Raw genomic sequence first — 10,803 nt, forward strand, 5'->3', positions numbered from 1 at the left:
AAATAAACTCTACTAGAGATTGCCAACTCAATACCTAAGATACTTTATGACCAAGTTGAGTAGAAATGACATCATAGCTTGATAATAGAGTGAAAAATAATGGAGGCTACATTAGCTAGAGTAATGTCTTCTTTGGTTAAGTAGATGATAGAAAAGGCCATGAATAAGTATAAAGGGAGATTTCCCCCAAAATATAGAGCTTTCAACATTTTGCAAAATCAAGTTGAAGAAGTTTTTATAGAGAGCACACATATATGGAAATTCATTTATGGTTTGACAATAGAGAAGAAAGATGATGGTAAAGATAAAGAACCTAAGGAAGTTGGAGAGGAAAAAGGTGAACAAGAGGCAATAGAGACTACAAAAGAGGTACCGGTCAAGGATGGTAATGTGGGAGGTACTAAAGAAATAATAAAAGAACAAATCACAACTAATGAAGAGTAGTAAGATGATTAGAATGTACTAGATGTGCAAGTGTTGAGTGCTAGTCCTCCATATGTAAACCAAGTGAGTTAACAAGACTTGGTGAAAATTAAGGATGTTTATAATAATTTAGCACAAAAAATAAACCCCTTGATAGAGGTGAAGAATATTTTGACTAACTCCACCATACTAGAAAATTATGTAGCAATCTTGTGTTGGTGAAAGTAGATGAGATTGAGAAGGAAGAATTGACACCTATAGGGAAGAAATCACAAGAAACATCTAATGTGTCCCTTCAATCTACAAAAGACAAAGATAAAGTAGATCAACATGCAAATACTAAACAAGGAAGTGCTACAAGTGAAACACAAGTTATAATGCCCATTGTGGTATATTAGATGTAGGATTTAGTGACACAAGATGTCAGTACATTAATGTACAAAATTTCAAGATTTCTAGTTGTGTTAATTATTGAGAAGGATGGGACTAAGGTCCACATAGGTCTTGAAGCTAGTCCTACACCTATTTCACAAATGCAAGGTGGAATCAAAATGGAAGATAAGGAGGATAATAGGACTGAAGAGTCAACTTTGACTACTAAGCTAGAGGAATAAATTACCATACAACCGTGGTTACCCTACTAATTTTTGTATCTCCTCTTACTAGTCAAACTCTTTAAAATTTGAGCACAAAAGCTACACCCTTACAAATATCAAGGCTTAGCCCTAGCACATCTAAGAATGTTGAAGATACATCTTATGGACATGTGAGTCTAGATGAGGTGATTGAACTACAAAATTTTGATTTTAAGACAATCACCATAGAGAAGATGAGCATTCTATGAAAATCTCTACAAAGAAAGAAACATCAAGAGTTTCTATGAAGAGAGCATAACCAAAAGAAGGTGCTTCATGATATCAAAGATATATTCCTAGATTTTTTTAGTCTCCCAAAGCTGAATGAAGAGAAACCAATAATTGAGAAACTAGTCAACATTGTTGATAAGATCAGAGATGAAGACCTTGATTCTATTGTAAATCTTTTAGAATGGTCTAAGAGAAAGTTTCGCTCTAAAGTACCTGAAACAATATCTACTGCTATTGTACTTAGATAGGCTGATCTAAAAACCAAAGTAGAGAGTGTGAAGAAGGTGTTGGAGGACATGTTTTCTCTTTACACCAAGCTATGTGATGTGAATCTATTCACACAAGAAGTATAGAGGGCTATTGACCAATTGTAGGGAGATCCACAATTAACAAGTACACTATTGCAAGTATCTTCGAGTCAAAGCAAAGCTCATTTCTAGAGGTTACTATCAACTCAACATATGCTATCTGAGATTAAAAAAAAAACAAGATTCAAGTATAAGGGCTACCTTGATTAGTATCTAGTCCATGCTGACCCCACATATGGAAGTATTACATAAGAAACTAACCTCTACTAAGACATTGATGAAGAAAGATAATTTATTTTCAACTCTTAATAGCTTAGTTGAACATGCTACATAAATAGATATTCAATACTAATCTCTAGAGGTAGCATGCAATAACTGGGATGTAGCATTGAAAATATTAATGGAGATACATAAAACATTTTTGGATAAAAACACTATTCCTGTACCACTCTAGACATAAATGCCAAAAATGGGGGAAAGTAAAGAAAAGAGGAATAGATACAAAAAGTGAGAGTAGGCCAAAAAGAATAATGATAAGATATTAGAGGGAATTCATAGTGACTAATGAGGTTGAGATAAAAGTATGAATTGTAGAATCAGTTAGAGAGAACATAACAAAGAAGCGAAAGGAAATATGAGACATATCTAATCCAAATGATCAAGGATACATGAGGAAAGAGAAGATTTTAGATCTAGCAGTAAGGTGGTAACATAAGGAAAATGATGTTGAATCATTTTAATAGGTGATGTTGAGTAAATATCCTAACAGAGTAGCCATAATAGGTTTTAAGTTCTCAAAAGCTCTTGTAAATCTCTTAACCAAGTGATTACTTCATTGGAACTTAAAATCCTCTAATAAGGTGAGACCTAATAGTATTTGTAGCCTTTAAAAAGCTAGATCCCTCACACAATAAATTATATTTTATAATAAAACTCATTGTAACCATAATCGGGTACAATTTATGACTACAGTAGTGAACATTTTTTGGAGTCATTCCCACCCTAGTTTTACCTTCTCTTTGGAGGGCTTTTGGGTAATCAATATCTTGTGTCAAGTGTTATTTTCTTTATATTATGAATGAAATGCGTGGATAGTTATTTCAATTTACATATTAGATTATGAGATGGATGTCTGGTGAATATATTTTGGTTAAAGTTTTGAAATGCTAATTCAACCAACACCCACCCCGCCCCCCACCCCAAAATATTTCTTAATTCACTTTTCCATTAAGTAATTCTAACAATTGTATGTCTATTAAGACCTATTGGATTTAAATTCCATCATGTAGATGTTATTTTAATATGAAGTATTATGATACTTATGTATAAATTGGTGAGTAGAAAAGAGAAGATGACAAATAGATTCCATTTTTGAACCTCTTCTAATTGATGGAAATAGTTTGAATATAGGATTCTAGTTGTTTCACATCTCAACTTCTAGTAACCCTAAATTACAATTCTGAATGCAAGATGATAGATTTTATTATAGGTATGTTGATACATGAATAATTTCAAAATTAAATTATGGATATATTCCTTTAAATTTTTAAAATTAAATTTGATGTTCAAATGATATGGTTCCTGCAGTTGCTTTTAAAATATGTCAACTAGATACAATAGATTTATAAAAATATAGTTAAATCAAAAAGACCTATGTTATATCACCAAAAACTTAATCTAAGTACATTAATAAATCTTCTATGATGTAGGAGCATCTTTAGTGTAAGAGCAATCTTGCATCACCTAAAAATATTTTTATCTCAGTCTTTTCTATTTTAATAAGGACTAGTAGACAAGGTGGTTACTATTTATGGGAATGTGCTATTTTTAGTAAGTTTATCATATGAGCTCAAAATGTTCTCATTTTCTATAGGAAGGTTCACTTTAAAGTTGTAAGCTTACCATAAAAATCTCATTGCTGAAGCATAAGTATCGAAAAAGTTATTACAAATTTTTGGTGGAAAATTTTGTTGAAAAATCTTTAGGTTCACTGTTGGAAGCCTTAGAGTGCTTGGATGAGGTTTGAAAACTCAAAATAAGGGCACCAACACTATTTTGAATGTTTCGACCAGGAGCTAGCATTTCCAAAAAGTGGTTATAATAGCCAATTGGAGCAACGGTTTGTAAATTATGGCCTTCAGAAGTTGGGCTATCAAAATTTCTAAAATAATTTGTCAAAGATGTATTTGGCTAACTCTATGTGTATTTTTAGGGTCTATTGGCCCTAGTTATTAAGTTTGAGCATCTAGAACCTTCCTAGGTGGCATACAACTGCCTATTTAAGAAAGGCCCAAATATTGTCTATGATAGCTCTAGGTGATAGTTGGCAGCTTGTCTTGCAAATTGTTGTAATGAAGGCACCCATGTGGGTTAGCATATTATACTTATGAATTTTGTAATTTTGCATTTGTGGTACAAATAAGAAATCCACATTTTGTTCTCGCATTTTCCATTATTTCTATGTTTATGTTATAAGTCTATGGTATTAATGGAAGCTCCCTACATCAAGTGATATTAGAGTTAGAGTTCTTGAGTGTGTGGATAGATCACTGATTGTGAGCAAGTTCATACCAGGACCATGGTTTGGGTTGAGCATGTAGAAATATCAATGATTGTAAGGCATTTGCACTAGGGTTTCAATGGAAGCATAAAAATACCTCCAGAGAGAGAGTGCAATAGAAGGTTCAGTTGGAGTGAAATAGAAAGGGAAAGGGAAAAATCACCAGATGGGATTAGATGAATCATAAACTAAAGCAACAATTCATTCACATGGATTATGACCTTGATTTGATGAAAAAAATGCAAGGGTTTTAGCAAGTGGGAAAATCTATTCAAGAGTTCTACTGAGTTCTCGTTTGAATGAGCCATGCAGAAGTTGATAAGGAGAAAGTCACTCATTATCTTAATTGGTTAAGGCCAAGCATTTAGGATGAGCTAAGTCTGGTTTGAATGAGCAGTATTAAGGAGGCATACTAGTTTACCGTAAGAGTTTAGGAGAAACTGAGTAAGAAGTTTGACAATATGAATACTGGAAGAGGTCATGGTGGAAGATCTCATAGATGATCTTATGGTGGTCATAATGATGACCAAAAGAACAAGGATGAGGCTTTAAGTAGCAGTCAGAACCAAAAGGGAAATAATTTCAATCATTTCCATGATTGGAACAATATAAATTAGAGAGGAAGAGGTAGAGGACAAGGATCTAGAAGAGGAGGCTTCTGTGGAAAAATTTTTGACTATAGAGAAGAAGGGCATAGAGCATTTGAATGTACCTAGTGCCAAGGAAGGATAGATCAAAGAACAAAAGGTCAAGTGAAAGTTGCAAATGTTGATGAAGATTTCAAATCCTCACATTCTGAAGATGCTAAAAGAGGAGAAGTCCTAGTTAACTAAAGAGTCTTATTGAGTGGTGAGAATGAACTTGAACAAAGAAGGATCTTGTTTCGCACAAGGTGTAGATGTGAAGATAAGTGTTGTGATGTGATCATTGATGGTGGAAGCACTAAAAATCTAGTGTCAAAAACAATGGTCACCAAATTAAGGCTGAAAATGTAGAAACACCCACGTACATATTGTATTGCTTGCATGCAAGATGACCATAAGGTCATGGTCAATGAGCAGTGCTCAGTGAAGTTCAAGATTGAAAGCTACTAGGATGAGGTACTATGTGATATCATACATATTGAGAATGTGCACAACTTCTTAGACTATCAAGAAGATCACAATAATGTTAGAATTTACAACTGGGAAGAATACTTCTGAGGGGGAGGTGAATCAGAAGTACCAAACTTTAAGCTATAAAACTTTTAACTAAAATCAATACATGCATGAAACATATCTAATTAACATGAAAGTAAAGGCATGCATGAAAATAGATAGCACAGTATTTGATCACCCAAAAACCCTCCAAAATGAGAAGGTAAAACTATAGTGGGGATGACACACACAACTTATCATTGCAACAATGTGTAACTTGTTAAGGTTACAAAGTTTGACCATCATCAATGGTCTGCCCTATAAAAGCCCTACCCTGTTAAAGGCTCTAACACCCTATTAATAATGACCTGTCTAAGGGATTTACAAACATTCACTTGGAATGTTACCTTGTTAAAGGCTTTAAAAAATGGTTATTAAACCAACCTATCTTCATAGGATTTTCATTCTCCTAATAAAATGGCTAGAAATTATAGTAGAATGTGTTGACTTGATAACTTACAATCCTCAATTTCTGATTTTACATCCTTTTTCTATCCAATCTAATCTAATCCTCCTCGATCTAATATGATTCTGTTCAAGTGTTGATACTTTGTTCTAATAACTAATATTTTAATGATGTCCTTCTTCTAAGTCTTATACCACTTTCACTTCCTTCAAACTTTGCTAGCATTCTCTCATGCATTCCCTTACATTCCATACACTTATAAATTATGGGGTTTCAACTTCCTTAAAAAGGCTTCGTGAGTTAGGGTTAGGAATGAATTTACAATTGAGATTCATCCATCTTTCCCACTTAAATCTTTCTATTTTTCTGATTGGTTGCATGTTGATTTCATAGGGAATTAAAAAGATTCTATCTTATCTTTTAGATCTCTTGAGATTCATCTTGAGTTAGCTCAAAAATAGTTTAAATCTTAGTTTGTGAGGGCATAAACTCTTATGTTGATTCTATGTTACTCAACACTTACTGATTACTAATGCTTGGAAAATATAGGAATTATGCCTTGCTCAACACCTATACAAGTTATATCTTGCTCGACACCTATAGTTCACTCGGCACATATACTGACTCGACATCTATTAATCACTTAGTAGTTGAAACTTGCTCAGCATCTATTGTAACTCAACATTTATATTATAATTGGAATCAACTTAGAAAATTTCTTAAGGTTTGTTGACATTCAATTTTCCAAACCAATCTGAGACCAACAATCTCTCCCTTTGACATGAGTGTCAAAAACACTTAACTATACATGATGAATCTAATCTTCTTCAAGTATAATATACATATGTTTTCCTATATACAAAACTTCTTAAAGTGTTCAAATTTTTTTGAAGATACCTCAAAATTTGTAACTCCCCCTGAGTTAATGTGACTTTTTTGTGTCCTCAACTTCTCATGCTAGATTTGTCTCATGATGATTTTGATACTCTTTATCTCTGCCTTGCCATTCTTTCTCTGTCTACTCTATTCTATTTTCCCTGCTCTAGTTTTACTCCCCCTTTCACACATCTTCCCTTGTTGTTATAATTTCCATTTGGCTTATCTATTTCTCTTCCTCAAAATTTATCTTTTTTATCTCCCCCTTAGTTTTATCTCCTCCATTTTACTATAATTATCTCCCCCTTTTTTGGTACATATGTGAAAGGGTTATATACATTAACTAAATACTTAGTCAAAAAGGATTTATTTACCTCCATAACTATCTTGAGAGCAACATCCCAGATGTCTAGTACAATTTCTAGTGATTTAAGCTGGATGGTTGTCTCTGCTGCAAGGTGAACTAGACCTTCCAATGTAGAAATATTGGGGTCTTTCTTTAAAACAATTTTAGCATAGGCAATTTCTTTCTACAAAATCTCCATGTGTGGGGTGATGGTAGATTGAATCTATATTAACTTGGCCTTTACATTTGCCTCATCTACTATGAGCACAACTAGTTCCTTGTCCTTAGGACTTTCCTTGTCCTCTTTAGATCTTTCTTTGTTAATTATTGTGATCTATGGGGATGCACCTTGTTCTTGTGTTGTAGAGACAGAGGTATCCATTTGTCCTAACTAATCGTTTACTAGCTCCTCAGTAGTTGTATTGCCTGGTAATGTGGAGTTAATCTTTGCAGATGTGTCTACTATTATTTGCACTATTGGTTATCCACTTGTAGCTATTGGGTTAAGATAATGTGGTTCTTGTGGATTCACCTTATACCTTGTGAAGTTAGCTATAGCCTTTTATTGTTCTTCCACACTCACCAAAACTAGATTTGTACACAATTGTGCTTGTAGGGTAGTTTGGTGCAGAATCTTTTTAGGATCCTCTATAGTTAGTGGATTTATGTTCTGACTAGAATTGTTAGGAATGTATTGAATAGTTACCATGTCTATAGGTGTGGGAGTAGCATGTGGAGGACTTGGTGGTGGCAATTGTGTGTCTTGCACACTCTATTCTTGTTGTTGCTCCTTAGTAGTTGCCATATCATCTTTTTGTGTCTCTTTCTCCACTATAACATATTCCTTTTCTTTTTCTCCTTCATCCTCCTTATCATTCTCCTCTACTTCTTCATTTTTTCTTCCCTCAAAGCGGTCTTCTTCTCCTTCTTTCATAGTTGTGAGGCCATAAATTAACTTCCACATTTGTGTGGACTTCTTCACAACATCTTCAATTTTATTCTACAATATACTAAAGGCTCTATATTTGAGTAAAAATTTGCTCCCATGTTTCTTATTTGCCTTACTAAGTTGGCCTTTAGTAAGTTTAGGAATTACTTGAGCCAACTTTGAATCTCTTATTTATTTTTCAATATTGAGGCAATAATGCCATTTATTTTCTACAATTGAATATAATTCCTTAGCCATTATATTGTCGAGTTCAAGTGGAATGTTCTTGAACTTGGCCATCATGGTATAAACTAACTCTTCAATTATGTTTTGTTCCTTTATATTCAATTTAATAAAATCAATTCCTTTTAAACCTAACCAATATGCACTATCCTTAATGTTATCACATATGTTTTCCAAATAAGACTTAGGGGTGTGACTTACCACTCTGAATTGGCTATTGTCATAAGATTCTATTGTCTCTTCATGTAATTCAGGAGGTGCAACATATTTTCTTCTCTGTTTCTTCTTGGCTAATCATTCCTATTTAGTGGGCTTCTTCTTTTCTTGCTTCTTAGCCTTCTTTGATGTGGCTCTTGTACTAGCCCTTGTGGTAGGCTTTTCTAGGCTAGGCTTAACAACTTTCTTAGGCTTGGTAGCTAGTTTGGTGGAGGCTTTTCTCTTTGTTGGCTCTAGCTTAGGTGCTTCCTTGGCTTCTTCTTCCTCCTCCTCAACACCTTCTTGTTCTTATGCATCTTCTCCCATGCCTTGGGTTAATACAAGTGGCCCTTGATCCTACTCTTCTTCATCCTCACCTTCCTCTTCATCCTCCTCCTCACCTTCTATAGTGCCTTCCCCAAATCTAGCCTTGAGCTTCTTTACCAATTTATCTTTCTTTTTCAAAATTGAAGCTATTTTTAGTTCCATGTCCACCTTTTATCTAAAAACATCATAAGTGCCAAAGGGTTGAGAACTTGTATCAATGTCTTTTGCTAGCAATGGTGTGATTGTTGCTGATGCCTCATCAATATTAATTTCATATCCAAGTGGCCTTAGCCATCTCACCCTTGGTACTGCTACTTGGATGTATGTGAAATCAATGTCAACTAAGAAACAAATGTCATTAATATATTGTTCAACAAGAGAGACATGTATCCTTAGTCTTTGTTTCATTGACTTCTTAAATTCTTCAAAGTAGTTAGCCATTATGGTCTCAAAATTTGCCCCAATTTGTTTTATGTATTCATTCACCTATACTATTATTGACCTATTTGTTTTCTAGCTTACCTTTCCAAAGGAAGGAAATTCATTCTATACATAAAAAAATATGCATATCAAAATTGCTCCAAAGTTGCATTGGACTCCATTGGACCTTCTTATGGCTCCCAAATTCTCCATAATCTATTGTAATTGCAATTCAGCTAGATCATAAGTATGATCCTTCTTAACAAATTTGTATCCCACATCTACTACAATACAAGGTACACTATTGAGTTGGCTTGACTGGTAGAATTTATGGGATATGACTCTAACGAAAAATTCTACAAGAGAATCCTTGATGGTATCAATAGTCATCTCTCTCTTGTTCCATTTTTACCTGGTGTTCTTTTCTATGGCTTCTTTAGAATCACGCCTTAGGGTTTTTGGCCATTCTAGGGTTGGGTACCTAGTTACTCAATGTATAATTCTTTTAGATACTTTAATAGGTCCATCTTCTAACCATAGGCATCCATCATGGATTCTACTTAACACAATTTTAGTCCATTCAGTCTTAAATATAGTAGGCAAATCTAGGGCATAGGTTAAGCCCTTCCTCTCAACAATTTGAAACTCTTCTTTCAATACCCCATTTTCACATAGTTTATTGTATGCTTCCCTAATCTCCTTATCCCCAATAGTACCAATCTTATAGTTATAACATCTCCTAACATCTTGCACAATCACAACCTTAGGTGGAATCATAGATAAAGCTCCGATAGGGTCATTCTTATAAGAAACTCTTGGAATAGGTTTGAAATCTGGTTGTTTCACTTCATTACTGACTAATTGAACTTCAAACAGCTCTTTGTCCTAGGGTTTCTTAGAGCTATATGTCAATTCTTAAAACTAGGGTTTCAAAATGTGAAAATTGCTTAACTGTGTAGCTCAACACTAGTGTAAATACCTCAAATTGAGGAAATGATGTTGAATCCTGGCTTGAATCTGCACAAAAGCTTCAATCTCTACTTGGAAACCATTTATGCATTCTTCTTTCTCTTTGATGATGAAAATGATTGAAAACTTGACCTTATACCCTTCATTTCATAGCATTTAATGCTGATTTCATATACAACTATCAACTTGGCTCCTTATGCAATTTTGTTTCACTTGACTTCCATTGATTTTCCAATACTCAACATACATTGTATTTTCCCTTACTTGACTTCAAAAGGAATTTCCCTTCATTTGGTAACCATTACTTACTTAGTTTCTACTGACTTTGGCAAACAACTCAGCATATACGAGGATTTTACTTGACTTTTGAAAGCAACTTTCCTTACTGAACAAGAATGTGAAAATTTTGAAGATTTACTTTGCATCTTTATTCATGTTGATCTCTCCTTTTCAATACTGATTTAGTCTTGGAACTAATGTATGATAAAACATTTAAATATTACTCCCACATACCTTCTTTTGCTTAGTTGAATGAAGTGTGACCACTTGACCTTTTGGGTGAGCTGATCTCTCCATTTGATGTGTTGCATCCATCTTTCTTCTTCCATGTTTTATTCATCTCTCCTCTAACATGCTCAACATCTACATTACCTTTTTCTTTGTTTGAGTCAGAGTTAGGTGCCTTTGTTTTTGTTGGGAAGTTCTTACTAATGTGACCAGTCTTCAAATAATTGAAGCAT

The sequence above is a fragment of the Cupressus sempervirens genome, chromosome 7, assembly GCF_028749045.1.
Source record: "Cupressus sempervirens isolate cs-2001-9-10 chromosome 7, ASM2874904v1, whole genome shotgun sequence".
Taxonomy (NCBI): Eukaryota; Viridiplantae; Streptophyta; class Pinopsida; order Cupressales; family Cupressaceae; genus Cupressus; species Cupressus sempervirens.